This window comes from Mauremys reevesii, linkage group 14 (assembly GCF_016161935.1).
Source record: "Mauremys reevesii isolate NIE-2019 linkage group 14, ASM1616193v1, whole genome shotgun sequence".
Lineage (NCBI taxonomy): Eukaryota > Metazoa > Chordata > Testudines > Geoemydidae > Mauremys > Mauremys reevesii.
Genome location: NC_052636.1, coordinates 32,510,947 through 32,524,548, shown reverse-complemented (window position 1 = coordinate 32,524,548; position 13,602 = coordinate 32,510,947). Strand labels below are relative to the sequence as shown.

General features: G+C 51.5%; 2 protein-coding genes and 1 non-coding gene across 3 annotated transcripts in view; 1 reads left to right on the top strand and 2 right to left on the bottom strand.

Moving 5' to 3' along the window:
- LOC120381593 (zinc finger protein 585A-like) overlaps positions 1–13,602 on the bottom strand; it is a gene marked incomplete at both ends in the record, with an annotated part of 108,780 nt that overhangs the window by 49,309 nt on the left and 45,869 nt on the right. The window lies entirely within an intron of this gene.
- The window catches only part of LOC120381966 (zinc finger protein 420-like), a gene marked incomplete at its 3' end in the record, with an annotated part of 60,267 nt that overhangs the window by 30,171 nt on the left and 16,494 nt on the right, over positions 1–13,602 (top strand). The gene's annotated exons all lie outside the window — the stretch shown is intronic.
- On the bottom strand, positions 3,303–3,374 carry TRNAT-UGU. The gene has a single exon. It is a non-coding gene; the product is annotated as a tRNA-Thr (tRNA).

The following is a 13,602-nucleotide window of genomic DNA, read 5'->3' as shown; positions in this document are numbered from 1 at the left end:
GGCCCTGTGTGCTTAAGGGAAACCTGGAGGAACTCATAGCAGAGCCTGCACATGAAACTCAACTGCTCCCAGGTGCCGCAGTAAAACCCTTTCCCTGCTTTGATGTTGATGATTTTATGAAAATATGCTAATGAGTGTGAATATAATGTAACTGGAACATGCTTCATGCAAAAGGTCTCTTGTGCAGTATCATTACAAAGCTTATTATCTACTGTGTGTGTTCAGCCTATTTGTATGAACCGATCATTCCTGTATCTGAAGCTAGAAATATGAACTATAACTCTGAGGTCCTGTTGTAATGATGCAAAGTGTGGGCCATTATTAGTGGTTTGGACTCTTGATGGCTCCCATTAACCAGGACAATTGACTGGAGATGGCTCTGTCCTGCACCATCTGTGAGTCAGGCCAGGAACAATGAAGGCTTGGGGTCTCACAGGGCATGTGACCATGTCACCTGGTACAGGAATCCATCTTAAACCTGGGGCTTTTCCCCAGGAGAGAGACAAAAGATTCCTGCCTTGTACCAAAGCTGTTTAAAGGGGTGGAACAGAAAGAAAGGTGGCTGCAGTCATGAGAAATCCCCTAGCTACCACCTGAGCTGGAACAAGGACTATACCAGGTGAAAAGATTGGGCCCAGACAAGAAATAAGTCTAGTCTGCAAAAGAAGCTTATTGGAAGATCTCTGAGGGTGAGATTTTATCTGTATTGAGTTTCATACTGTATTAGTCTTAGACTTGCATGTTTTTGTTTTATTTTGCTCTATGGAGAATACAAACTCCACAGAGAAGGAAAAGTTAATGCCTTGAAAAATCTGTGTGTGTTAGAGTGTCTAGGAGCCACTCTCCTATAGCTTCTTTTGTCTGATTTCCTTTAGAAAATCTGAAGCAGGGAGCAGAAAACCATTGTCTTTTCTGAGGTGTGAGCTCAGGACCTACTGAGTATGAGACTGACATGCTGCCAACTATGCTAAGAAGGCCCAGGAAAATGTTTAGGCTCAGTGCATATAGGATCCTCCTACAGCAGTGACTGGGGCAGGGAAGGAGCTGGAAGAAGCAGAGAGATCTGGTGCCCACAGACCTGTCCTGGCCTCTTTCTCAGCAGCAAAGAAATCAATTTGCCCTTCCAGTGAACAATCTACTGGAACTAATGGCAGCACAGGGGGGATGTTTCTAAAGTATGCACCCACCTCTACATTTTAGAACTTACTCTCCTTTTTCTAGTATAGCACTTTCTATATGAACTGGCAAAACAAACTACACAGGTAAGAGAAACAAGGGCTTGAGAGAAAGCTTGAACTCATAACCCCAACAGATGGCCCCTCTGCACTAACCAGTTGCACCCCTAAAGATGTTTTTTAAACACATTTGGGAAGCAGGCAGTTATCAGTCTCTGTGGTTCACACCTTTGCCTGGAAATTGAAAGGCTGCTGGTTCAAACTTAACTCAAGATGCGGCTTTTCAGCAATGAGACTCCAGTACATTTTAACAGGAAGAAAATCTCCTCTATTCTGGCTTTGCCCCATTAGACTCCTTCTGCCCATCTTCTCCCCCTCCCCCAGTCTCTTTCCTTCCCCACTGGGGCCATGCAGAGAGGAGCCCCAGTCAGTCTCTGTCACAGAGAGTCTGTATCCCATAAAGGGAGGGAGGGGTCTCTCTAAAACACTGATAATGGGGAGGAGAGTGGTGTGCGTGGTTAGGGGGAGACAGGATAGAGAACTAACAGTGGGGCACAGAGAGATTCCCCCAGATTGGGGAGATCCCCTGCTGCCCCCCATCAGCCAGCTGTGAGAAGAACAACTGTGGGGGTGGGGGGGTCTCCACATGCTGCCCCCGCCCCAACTGCCAACTCTGCCAACTGTGGCAATGGGAGCTGCGGGGGTGGAGTCTGTGGGTAGCAGTGCGCAGAGACGCCCCCGGCCCTCCAGCTTAGGGGCTGCAGGTTGCTTTCGGGAGATGCCCGAGGTAAATTCTGCACCCCTCACCCTCTCCTGCAACCCCTGCCCCAGCCCAGACCCCACACCTGCACCCAACCTCCCTCCAAGAGCCTGCCCCCCACACTGCCTCCTTCACCACAACCCCCTGACTGAGCCCAGACCCTGCACCCAAACTCTCCCAGAGCCCAACCCCTCTCCCTCCCACAACCAAACTCCTTCCCAGAGCCTTAGGCAGGTATGTGTGGCAGGTGGGGCAGGACTTGGTCCCATTCTGGGCACCACCAAAAATTATACAAACCTGCCACCCCTGTCCAGCCCAATCTTCTGCTGATGCACCTCAGCCCACACCCGTGCAGGGTTTGAAGCTTTCATTGCTTAAATTCCAGGACACGGAGGGATTTCAGCTCCCCTTTGCCCAGAGGGAACCTTCACCCCACTCCTAACCAGGTTCTTGTCCATGGGATCACTGTAGGGGGGCTGGGTCCCTCGGTGTCTTTTCTCTGTCTAGGACAGGCCGGGGTGCAATAACTGGGGGCATCTGAGCACCCAGGACCTTCTGTGGGGCTGCCATTCCCCTTCCCCTTCTGTGGTCCCATCTGCCATTGACTCCAGCCTTTTTTCTATCCATCGTCAGCACCATCCCAAGCCAGCAGCACTCGCCTCAAAAAGACAGAGTCCTGTGGCACCTTACAGACTAACAGACGTATTGGAGCATAAGCTTCCGTGGGTGAATCCCACTTCGTCAGGTGAATGTAGTGGAAATTTGCAGGGGCAGGTATACGTATGCAGGCAAGAAGCAGGCTAGAGATAAGGAGGTTAGTTCAATCAGGGAGGATGAGACCCTCTTCTAGCAGTTGAGGTGTGATCACCAAGGGCGGAGAAACTGCCAGGCACAGAATTCCCACTCCATTCATCTGACGAAGTGGGGATTCACCCACGAAAGCTCATGCTCCAATACGTCTGTTAGTCTAGAAGGTGCCACAGGACTCTGTCGCCTTTTACAGATCCAGACTAACACGGCTACCCCGCTGATACTCAAAAAGACAGTGTCCCCTGCTGGGAGTAAATCACTGACCCCTCTCCTCCCTGAGCACTGACTGCCCCTCTGTTTCCTTGCCTCTCAGTCTGTGCAGATGGGACCTTTCCCTCCAGTGCTGGAGGATTCGCCCTTCTCATCTACCATTGTCCCAAGCAGACAGCAGGTGGGAATCTTAAATGTACCGAGGTGACTTAGGAGCAGAACCCCCCCAGACCTTCCATGCAATTGTCACTTGCCCCTCACTGAGCAGGACTGAAACTGGTGCAGGGAGACTGGTGGGCCACATCCCCTCTGGGCATGAGCAAAGCAGCAGGGTGAAAAAATGATCATGGAGATGCTGGGGATTGAACCCAGGGCCTCATACACACAAAGCATGTGCTCAACCACTGAGCTACATCCCCTAGCAGGTTGTGTTTGCTATGGGTTACACTCAGAGCCCTCCTGTTTCCAGAGCATCCAGTGACCTATAAGCTTCACGAGAAGCCCATTCCCCTCTCTGAGGACTAATCCTGCTTTCCTGGAGGTGACTTGTTCATAGGGGTCACTTTTCAGCAGGGCCAGATTCTATGTGTGGGGCAGAGAGAGTGGCTGCCCTGGTCTCAGGGTGCAGAGATTCACTCAGCCCTCTCCCCTGCATTGGGTTGGGGGTGCGGCAATCCCCTGCTGCAAGGTCATAGTGGGGGATGCTGTGAGCAGCTCAACACCTCACCCTGGTGGCAGCAGTGGTGTGGGAAGCTCCAGGTATTTCTAGGATCTACTATTTCCACTTGCCTGTGAAGTCCAGCCTTCCCCAGCACATTCACTGCAGTGCAATTGGGTCACTGTTTCCATGGCTGAACAGCAAAGAATGGCTCCCAGTTTCCCTTCTATCAGCAGCAGGATTAGCCTGTGTCGGTGGTTAATGAGGTGGATCTAGTTGTAGATTGTTATTCATTCCCCACCTTGACAATTCACACAGTCCCTTTCCCAGGCAGATTCCCAGCACCTCAGTGATCCCGGTAGCAGGGTTGGGTCCTGAGATTTTCAGGGTTCTTTTCCCCTCCACCTGGAGTGATCTCAGCTTTTTCCCCATCCCAGACAATCCATGAAATAACAACAGGGGCATAAAGAAAGAGGGGAGGGAACATCTCACGGACAGGGCTGGATGTGCCCATAGCCCCCTGCTTGTCCATTGTTTCCATGGAATTTGCCCCCCTGCTTTGCACAAGGGACAGAGAAAGATCTTGCTGTTCCTGTGTCTGTGCAAAGAAAATTGTGCTTCTGTATGAAAGAGAGGCGGGAAATGGCCCCATGATGGGGCAATAGCCTCAGGATTAAGAGCAAAGGACAATGATGGGAAAGTTCACAATTGACTCAGTAGTTGCATACAAAGGTGCACGTTTGGCAGTTACACTGGGAAATTCTGGCTCCTTCTCAGGCTCAGGTTGGCCACCCGGTCTAGATGTAGAAGTGACAACATTTAAACTTGAGAGAGGAGCCAATTTCCCCATCATTTCACACCTTTACACCCAAACACGATGACTTTCTGAATGAACCCTCCTCGTTCAGCCAGAAGATCTTGGGGTGGATGTAGGAGTCATTGGGTAAAATTCTCTGGACTCTGTTCTGAATCAGGTCAGAGCAGAGGTACCTAGTGATCTAGTCTGGCTGTAAAATCTATAGATCAACACCATTAATATGAAATTAATCCTCAGAAACGGCTGTTCCCCACTCAGACCCCAGCAAAGGGCTCTCCAAGGAAGGGGGCTGTTGAGGAAGGAAAGAAGAAAGATGTCCTTCTCCCTCTGGAGGAACTGGGCTCTGTGCTTTGGACAGAAAGGAGGGGAAGGAAATGGCCACACGATGGCAGCAGAACCTAAGAAATGAAACACAATAGGCTTATGTCCACACTGCAATGTAACACCCAGGGCTGCCCCATACCAGCTCAGGCTCCCAGGGCTTGGGCTGTGGGGTGGTAAATTTGCAGTGTAGACATCTCGGCTCAGGCTCAGTACCGGGCTCTGAGACCCCACAAGGCTGGGAGGGAGTTTAGCAAGTAAAAAAGGTAGAACGGCAGTGGAGTATTACCCTGGTCTCAATGGCATTTCTCCATCAGTCTGTCTGCTTTGGGGCAGGGACAATAACATGTCCTGCTGCTTTTGTTATTTCAAAGGGCGGTTTAGGATTTTCATTCTCACACATGGTGCACGAAGCAGGACTCAACCCTCAGTGTAAACTAAATGAGCCGCCCATAGATTCTGGCAGCCACAATGAGGCATTTGGTGTGAGAGCTCAGACCTGCCCCTGTCCCAGAGGGTCGGGGTCATCTGTGAGAGGACTGGACCACTGACCTATCAGCTCCTAACTCCCAAACTTTCAGTAACTCTATCATCAGTGCCTGTGAGTGTAATTTAAACCATCAAAAGAGTCATAGTGGGCTAGACCATAGTCTGGACTTCGGGTCTGGAAAAGAGCTGGCAGAATCCATAGACCAGGTTGTTATATAAAATGCACATGGATTTTAACCCTTCACATACAGTAATGGGAAAGTTCTTGGTTCAGGCTTGTAGCAATGATGGAATAAACTGCAGGTTCAAATCAAGTCTTTGGAGTACATCCCCCGCTGGGATGAGTCATTCAGTCCTTTGTCTAGAGCTTCAGTTTGTAGCAAAGTCCCTCCAGAGGTATGAAGCAGGATTGAAGACAAGATGGAGATGAGGTATCAGCCTTTATAGTCTCTTGCCATGTGGTCTTTGCTTTCTTTGTCCCAAGGACACTCTATCCAGCACGTGGCATAGAAAAACCTTAGCGTTCTCTCCATAGGCAGGTCCCTGCATACTTTGCTGAGTCACAAGGCGTATCTGCCTTCTCTCAGTGGGTCGATTGTGTAGCTGATGGTCCTTAATGGGCCATCAAGCAGGCTAGGCAGAACTGACACCAACTTGTCTGGGGTGTTCCCCGGAAGCAGATCACAAGTTTGAAATAATGACAGAACAGAGCCAATACTTATAACATCAACTACAAAAATGATACACATCTAGAGATGGCATCATTATAATCAGCCAATCAGAACCTCTCCATAGACCCCTTACACGACAACCTTTCTATAATATTGGCTTCAAATATAGAACAGCGGTCGCAACGGTGATCTATACAGTTACAGATTATGTCAATAACGTCACAGGAGGTGACACGGCATCAGTGAGACTGATACTGGAATACTGCCTCCAGTTTTGGTGTCCTCAGTTGAAAAACATGTTGTGAAACTGGAGCTGGGGCAGCAAAGAGCCACCAAATGTCCTGAGGGCTGGAGAAAAATGTCTTCTAGTGAGCTATTGAAAGAGCTCAACCTGTTTAGCTTATCAAAAGAAGGTTGAAAGGTGACTTCATTGAAGTGTTGAAGTGCCTTCAGGGAGAGAAAATATTGGCTATTAAGGGGCTCTTTAATCTAGCAGAGAAAGGCATAACAAGACCCCATGGCTGGAAGGTGAAAAGAGACAAATTCATATTTCAACTAAGGCAAAAATATTCAACAGCGAGGATGATTCACCACAGGAACAAGCTACCAAGGAAAGTGGTGGATTCTCCATCTCTTGATGTCATTTAATGAAGACTAGATGCCTTTCTGGAATGTGTTTGCCCCAAAAGTAGCTATTGTGTCCTACAGGAGGCCTGTGACATGCAGGGGGTCAAATTAGATGCTCTAATGGTCTCTTCTGGCCATAAAGTCGAGTAATTTCTGAAAAACTGAGTGTAGCATTGGGAGCAGCGTCTGATGTTTCCCTGTCTAGCCGGCTTGCTGCCTAGAACGAACGCTCCTTGAGTGGGGTGATCCACAGGGAGTAGCTCAAACCTGCAAAGTGCCTGGCCAGGGGCAGGACATTGGCACAGCAAGGGAGGGGTGTGGCAGTGACATCACAAAGGCCTTTTGCAGGACCTCAGCCTATTGGTCCAAGGTGGTGGGGAGGTGGTGACCTCACAGAGAGATGCTGACATCAGCCAGGCAGGACAGGGGTGAGGGGCCAGGGAAACCTCAGAGACCCCTGTGGCTTTGCTCCAGCAAGTCTCCTTCTCCAGGTCTCTCTTTGAGGACTGAGAGAGTATTCGGGTTCACGGACGTGAGCGCCAGGAGGAACCTCTTTTGAGTTTTCTCCTTCCCTTTCAGTGATTTTACTAGAAAACAGCCGTCCCTGTTTAGAAGGTAAGAGCCTCCTGGAAGTTTGAAACCTGTTCAGTCTGATCCATGTGGTGACAGTTGAATTCTAGGCATGGAAAACACGAGCTTAAGGAAGCAGAATTTTATTGTGCACCTGAGATTTTGTCCCTCAGAATCACTGGAGACATTAGGGTTTGTCCTTTTTGTTTCACCTTTTCCTCCCTCCCTCCCTCCTTTCTCTTTGTCTCTTGCTTCTTTTGTCCTTTCTCCTGTTCCCCTCCCAACACCAGGGGGTGGATGGGTGGGTGGGTGTGGCGGGGGGAGTGCTCTGCAGCTCCCACTGTGGGAGATCCATCCAAAAATGTGGGGCTGAAATAGTGCTCAGGCAGTCAGGGCCAGATTAACCTTTTGTGGGCCTCAGCACCAAACATATTTGTAGGCCCCTATATAGTCACTGTGGGCTCTGAGTGTGGGCCTGGTGGGGCAGTGCCATTGGTGCCTTAGCATACCCACTACTGAACCTCAGAGACATTTTTCATTTTGATCACACACCTCTCCGTGACTATATGCATTGCCCTACACAGCTCCCTCAGCCCCCAGGTTTTCTTATTTAGCTGTACACCCATGTGGGTTTACCAGTGTCCACAGTGAGCAGAACTTTCATAGTGATCAAGGAAACTCCCCACAAATTTATCTCCTTCCTCATTCAGACCTTCTCTAGCCATGTCTCCAGTACCCCCCACGTCACCAGTCACCGCATGTGATCCTAGTCTCAGCTCACAGTTCTAAAGCCAGCAGACACCTGATCAGTTCTGACAGATCCCTCCCTCAGCAGCCATCCTGCCATGTGAGCCAGCCACCTGCAAACACCATCTCCCCAAAGTCAGGACTTAGCCCTTGGGAATCTGAAGCCACCAGCCTCTCTCCCTCTGCTCCCATCTACATGCTAGTCTGCTACCTGGTCACCACCACCTCTCCCCATGCTTGTTTCCTTTCCACTTTGGACATGTTCCCAACCAGCTGGAAGCTCCCTCTGCCAGCCTGACCTGCTCCCTCTTTCCCTGCTCCCCCTGACATTCCTGTCCTACTGGTGACCTCTGTTCCTTGAGGTGAACTCCAGTGTCTTTAGCTGCTCTAGCTTAATGGCCCCAGGAGTCACAGAGCCACTTGTAGCTTCTCTGGCTACAGCCATGGGGCCAGTTCCCAGAGGCCAGCCTTAGCCAGCTGCAGCTACTAGCCGCAGGAGGGGTGGCAATGCCAGGGCTGAGCCTACTTGAACCTTGCAATGGCTGCACTAGGGACTCTAAATCCTCAGCCCTGGCCCTAGGCAGCTGCAGACTCTGGAGTTAGGCACTTCCCTCCTCTAGGCCATGGCTTTAAATACCTGCGATTCCCATCACCTGCAGCAGAGGCCACCAATTCTCATGCCCCACTCAGCCAGCACCTAGTAGTGCAGAAAGTGCAGCCTGAGTGATTGTGGAGGCTGGGTGCCAGGAGGTTCCCGTCCCTGAGCAGCAGCCCTGCAACAAGCGCAGAGTTGGGACATTAGCTGTTACTGACAAGGCTTGTCTGTGTTCTTTTTTTTATCTCATTGTTAGGTGTCAGGAGTATGAACTGTTCAACAGGTTCAATGAGTTGGTTAATAAGATGTTTATGAAGTAAATCACTGGCTTTAAAATCAGATCCAATCTGGAGCATATGAACTTGTAACCCCTTTGGGGTCTAGAGAGCATGGCCCCTTTAAATCTTTTTCCCAAAGGGGGAGGGGGAGAGTAAGAAAAAAGGAGGGAAACTCCAGGGGGCAGGGCTGGAGCTGGAGGGAGAGAGAGGAGAAGCAGCATGGCTGGCCCTGGGGAAGGAAGCATAGAGAACCTGCTGGAGGCCTGAGGAGGACAAGCCTGATCGGGGACAGCCCAGGACAGGAGCCAGGAGAAGTCCTGTGCCGGGGGGAATCGCCCGAGAAGGACAGGCCAGAGCTGGACCCAGTATCACGGTTGCCCGGAGCTGCCTGGGGCTGTGAGTACTGGGGCTTGTGACTCCGCACTGGGAATAAGGAGGGAGGCTGTTAGATAGTTAAGTGGGGAGGTGGCCGCTCTGTGGGGCTTTGCAGAGAGCGGCAGAAGAGGCACCGGAGGGGTTTGCTGGGGAGAGTTCACTGGCGCTGAAGACGACCAGGAGCACCCAAGACTCACCACCGGACTGGAACTTTGCTCAGGCCTCCTGAACACTGTGTACAGACACATTGCTCGGTATCTGCCCTGTCAGACTGTGCTACCGCTGGGTCCGTGGGGCCTTGGTTTGAATGCAGCCCTGTTTTCCTGCTCCCCCTATATTTCCCCTTGTTGTTTTTCTCCTCCCAGCCCTCTGTAAATAAATATCTCCCTTTGTTATATAGACTGTGCTTTTCCTGTGGGTGGGTGTGTTCACTCTGGGGGTTGGAACAGGTGCCCCTGGGGTGGAAGGGATTTCTCCTGCTGCATTCCTGCGCGCGCTGTCTCTTGGCCAGAGCTGCCTGCAGAGCAGACTCCATCTTGGCCACGAGGGCGCTAAAGTTACACTTGGTGGCCCGTACGGGGATTTGCAGCACACACACACACACATACCCACACCCCTACGTTGCGCACCCTGGGCTTTTTCTTCACAGAGAAAAGAAACTCCTGAGTGACTTTCATCTCAGTAAAAAAAAAAAAAAAATGGAGAGAGGATTATTAGAAGACCTGTGCCGAGGGGCACGAATCCCAGTAACCAAAGCTGTGCTGGTGGCGGGGTTCCCAGAAGAGATGGAACCAAATGAGATTGAGGAGAGCTTAGATGCAGCTGAAATACTGGGGAGGGTAAAGGTCCACACCCGTATTTACAACCGCAAAGTGAAGGGCATGGTAGCACTATGTACTCACTCCAAGGAAGCAGATCTTGACAAAGTGCCCAAAGAGGTGAAAGTAGAAGGTATCCCCTGGACAATTCTCGGCGCAGAGCAGTCCCCTCCTAGTGTGCCTGAGTCACTTGAGGTGGATTCTTTAGCACAGAAATTGCAAGCTCTGATGGTAGATGAGAAGCGGACAAGAGAAGAATTAATTTTAGCATTAGGAGGGGCTCCAACACCTGCAGCACCCAGCCTGGTGGGATGGGCCAAAGAGCTGGGAAATGCTCTCAAAGATGCATTGAAGCCGGTGCATGAAAATGCTCCATACAAGCGGTTACGTTCATTCTCGGGGGTGTCACCTGTACCCTCAGGGGAGGATGATTATGAAACATGGAGGGATTTTACGGTGCCACTTGTCCAAGAGTGGGAATGCTCTGATGCTGAGAAGCGGAAACGGGTGCTTGAGAGTCTGAGGGGACCTGCCATGCGAATTATCCGAACCCTGAAAGACTCACAACCAGCTGCCACAGTGCAAGACTATTTAACCGCTCTTGAGAGTGTCTATGGTGCTACTGATAGCAGTGAAGACCTGTATTATCGTTTCCGCCATACCTATCAGGAGCCCCACGAACGATTGTCTGATTTCATCAGGAGACTAGAGGATTTGCTACAGCAGGTAGTGCGGAAGGAGGGCATCCCCACCAAGCGCATTGATTTCGCTAGGTTGGACCAAATCCTCCGGGGCACCCGACAAGATGGGTTGATGTTGTGGAAACTGCAGCTGAGGGAGCGGGCCCAAAACCCACCCCCATTCCACAAGCTCATTCGAGAGATACGTGAGGAGGAGGACCGATTGTTGCAAGCGGATGCAGTGTTGCAGCCGAAGATGGCAGGGAGTCACACCACCACAGTGCTTGGAGAGATGGAGGATGCCCCATCAGTGGCAGCAGCACTGAGAGATTTGACCCGAGAAGTGGCCATGATGAAAGCTCAGGGACATACTGTGCCATCCTCAAGAGAGGAGAGTAGCAGAAGGGGTGATAGCCAGCGTGAAGGTTTCTGTTATAACTGTGGAAGAGATGGTCACTATGCCTTCGACTGTCAAAACAAGACAGATCATGCAAGGGTATCTCAGAGATTGCAGCAGACCATTAGGAGGCTTCAGGGAAACACCAACAGGGCTTGGGAAGGAGCAACCCAAGACCCTGAAATTCAAGGCTCCCCAGAAAAACCACAAACAGAGGCTACCCACGTGGGCTGATAGGCCCCCAAGCTATAGTACCTGTTCGTGTAGAAGGACGATTGTGTGAGGCATTGCTGGACAGTGGATCACAGGTCACCATACTTTATGAATCCTACTACCGAGAACACCTGCAGCACTTGCCCCTGCGTCCCCTGTCTGGCCTGACAGTCTGGGGAATTGGCTGTGACTCCTGCCCCTATCGGGGATATATCCTGTTAAATGTTCAGTTCCCAAAGAATGTTGCGGGGGTAAACCAGGAAATAGAAACTTTGGCACTGGTCTGCCCAGAACCAAAGGGAAGAACGTATGCACCTTTAATCCTAGGGACAAATGCAAACCTGTTCCAGAGGTTGGCGTGGAAATGCCGTGAGATGGCAGGGAACAACTATCTGCAGGAGCTGCCAATGCATGCGTTATGTAAAGCTGCATACCAGCGAGCCAGGGGGCCCCCATCCCAAGAGAAGACCAAGGCTAGGCCTTTTGGGAGGGATAGTTTCCAGTTTGGGGATTCCCCCATTCCTGCTGAGTGGAAGGACTGCCTGTGTGAGAAGTTAATCAAGAGGAAGGCTGTTTTCTCTATGCATGAATGGGATGTTGGGTGTGCACATGATGTGGAGCACCATATCCAAATGCAGGATGGTCGGCCTTTTCGAGAGAGGTCGAGACGATTAGCCCCCGCTGATATTGAAGATGTGAGGCAGCACCTACAGGAACTGGTTCAAGCAGGTATCATTGAGGAATCCAGGAGCCCCTACGCATCGCCGATCGTCGTAGTACGAAAGAAAAGTGGAAAGGTGCGCATGTGCGTCGACTATCGCACTCTGAACCAGCGGACGATCCCTGACCCTAATGGATCCTTTTGTTGTCACGCAAAGAGATGGTGAAGGGGAAGACCCCACACTGAGCATTCCCGAGGCCTCACTGTCCCAAGCTGTGGAGACCCCCCAAGAACATGATGAGGAAGGTTCAGTGCAGGCAGAGAACCCTGTACCCCAAACAGCCACTTTAAACCCAGATGCACTTGAATTTGTACCTCAAGGACCCATCATCTTGCCTCCATGTCCAGTGGTGTCACCTCAGCCAACATCCGACAGCCAGCCTAGACGTTCCTCTAGGGAAGGGAAGCCCAGGTGTGTGCTGACGTATGATCGTTTAGGGGAACCCAGTGACCTACAGCTTCCTGGGGTGCCACGGGGCGAGCTGCCTCATGGAAACCTGTTCCACCCCTCGGGGTCCTGTGGGATGGATGATGGGAATGCTTCTGACGAATGGGGGCCCTGGGTCTCCTGCTGGGGATCCATGGCTTAAAGTTGTCTACCTTGATGGGGACATCAAGGATTATTTCTTTTGGGGGGGGAGAGTGTAACCCCTTTGGGGTCTAGAGAGCATGGCCCCTTTAAATCTTTTTCCCAAGGGGGAGGGGGAGAGTAAGAAAAAGGAGGAAAACTCCAGGGGGCGGGGCTGGAGCTGGAGGGAGAGAGGAGAAGCAGCATGGCTGGCCCTGGAGAAGGAAGCAGGGAGAACCTGCCGGAGGCCTGAGGAGGACAAGCCCGATCGGGGACAGCCCAGGACAGGAGCCAGGAGGAGTCCTGTGCCGGGGGGAATCGCCCGAGAAGGACAGGCCAGAGCTGGACCCAGTATCACGGTTGCCCGGAGCTGCCTGGGGCTGTGAGTACTGGGGCTTGTGACTCCGCACTGGGAATAAGGAGGGAGGCTGTTAGATAGTTAAGTGGGGAGGTGGCCGCTCTGTGGGGCTTTGCAGAGAGCGGCAGAAGAGGCACCGGAGGGGTTTGCTGGGGAGAGTTCACTGGCGCTGAAGACGACCAGGAGCACCCAAGACTCACCACCGGACTGGAACTTTGCTCAGGCCTCCTGAACACTGTGTACAGACACATTGCTCGGTATCTGCCCTGTCAGACTGTGCTACCGCTGGGTCCGTGGGGCCTTGGTTTGAATGCAGCCCTGTTTTCCTGCTCCCCCTATATTTCCCCTTGTTGTTTTTCTCCTCCCAGCCCTCTGTAAATAAATATCTCCCTTTGTTATATAGACTGTGCTTTTCCTGTGGGTGGGTGTGTTCACTCTGGGGGTTGGAACAGGTGCCCCTGGGGTGGAAGGGATTTCTCCTGCTGCATTCCTGCGCGCGCTGTCTCTTGGCCAGAGCTGCCTGCAGAGCAGACTCCATCTTGGCCACGAGGGCGCTAAAGTTACAAACTATTGACCCCTGGACTCCATCTCTGAGAGGGGACTTGTTTACCATCAGGGGACAGGCTCAAACCAGTCCAAACCGGTTTTTCCCGCCAAAACCAGCCCTCAGCGTTCCATCTCCTCAGCACTTTTCCCACCACAGAAGTGATATAAGGACGTGCTCAGCACCTGCGCGGGGCCGCC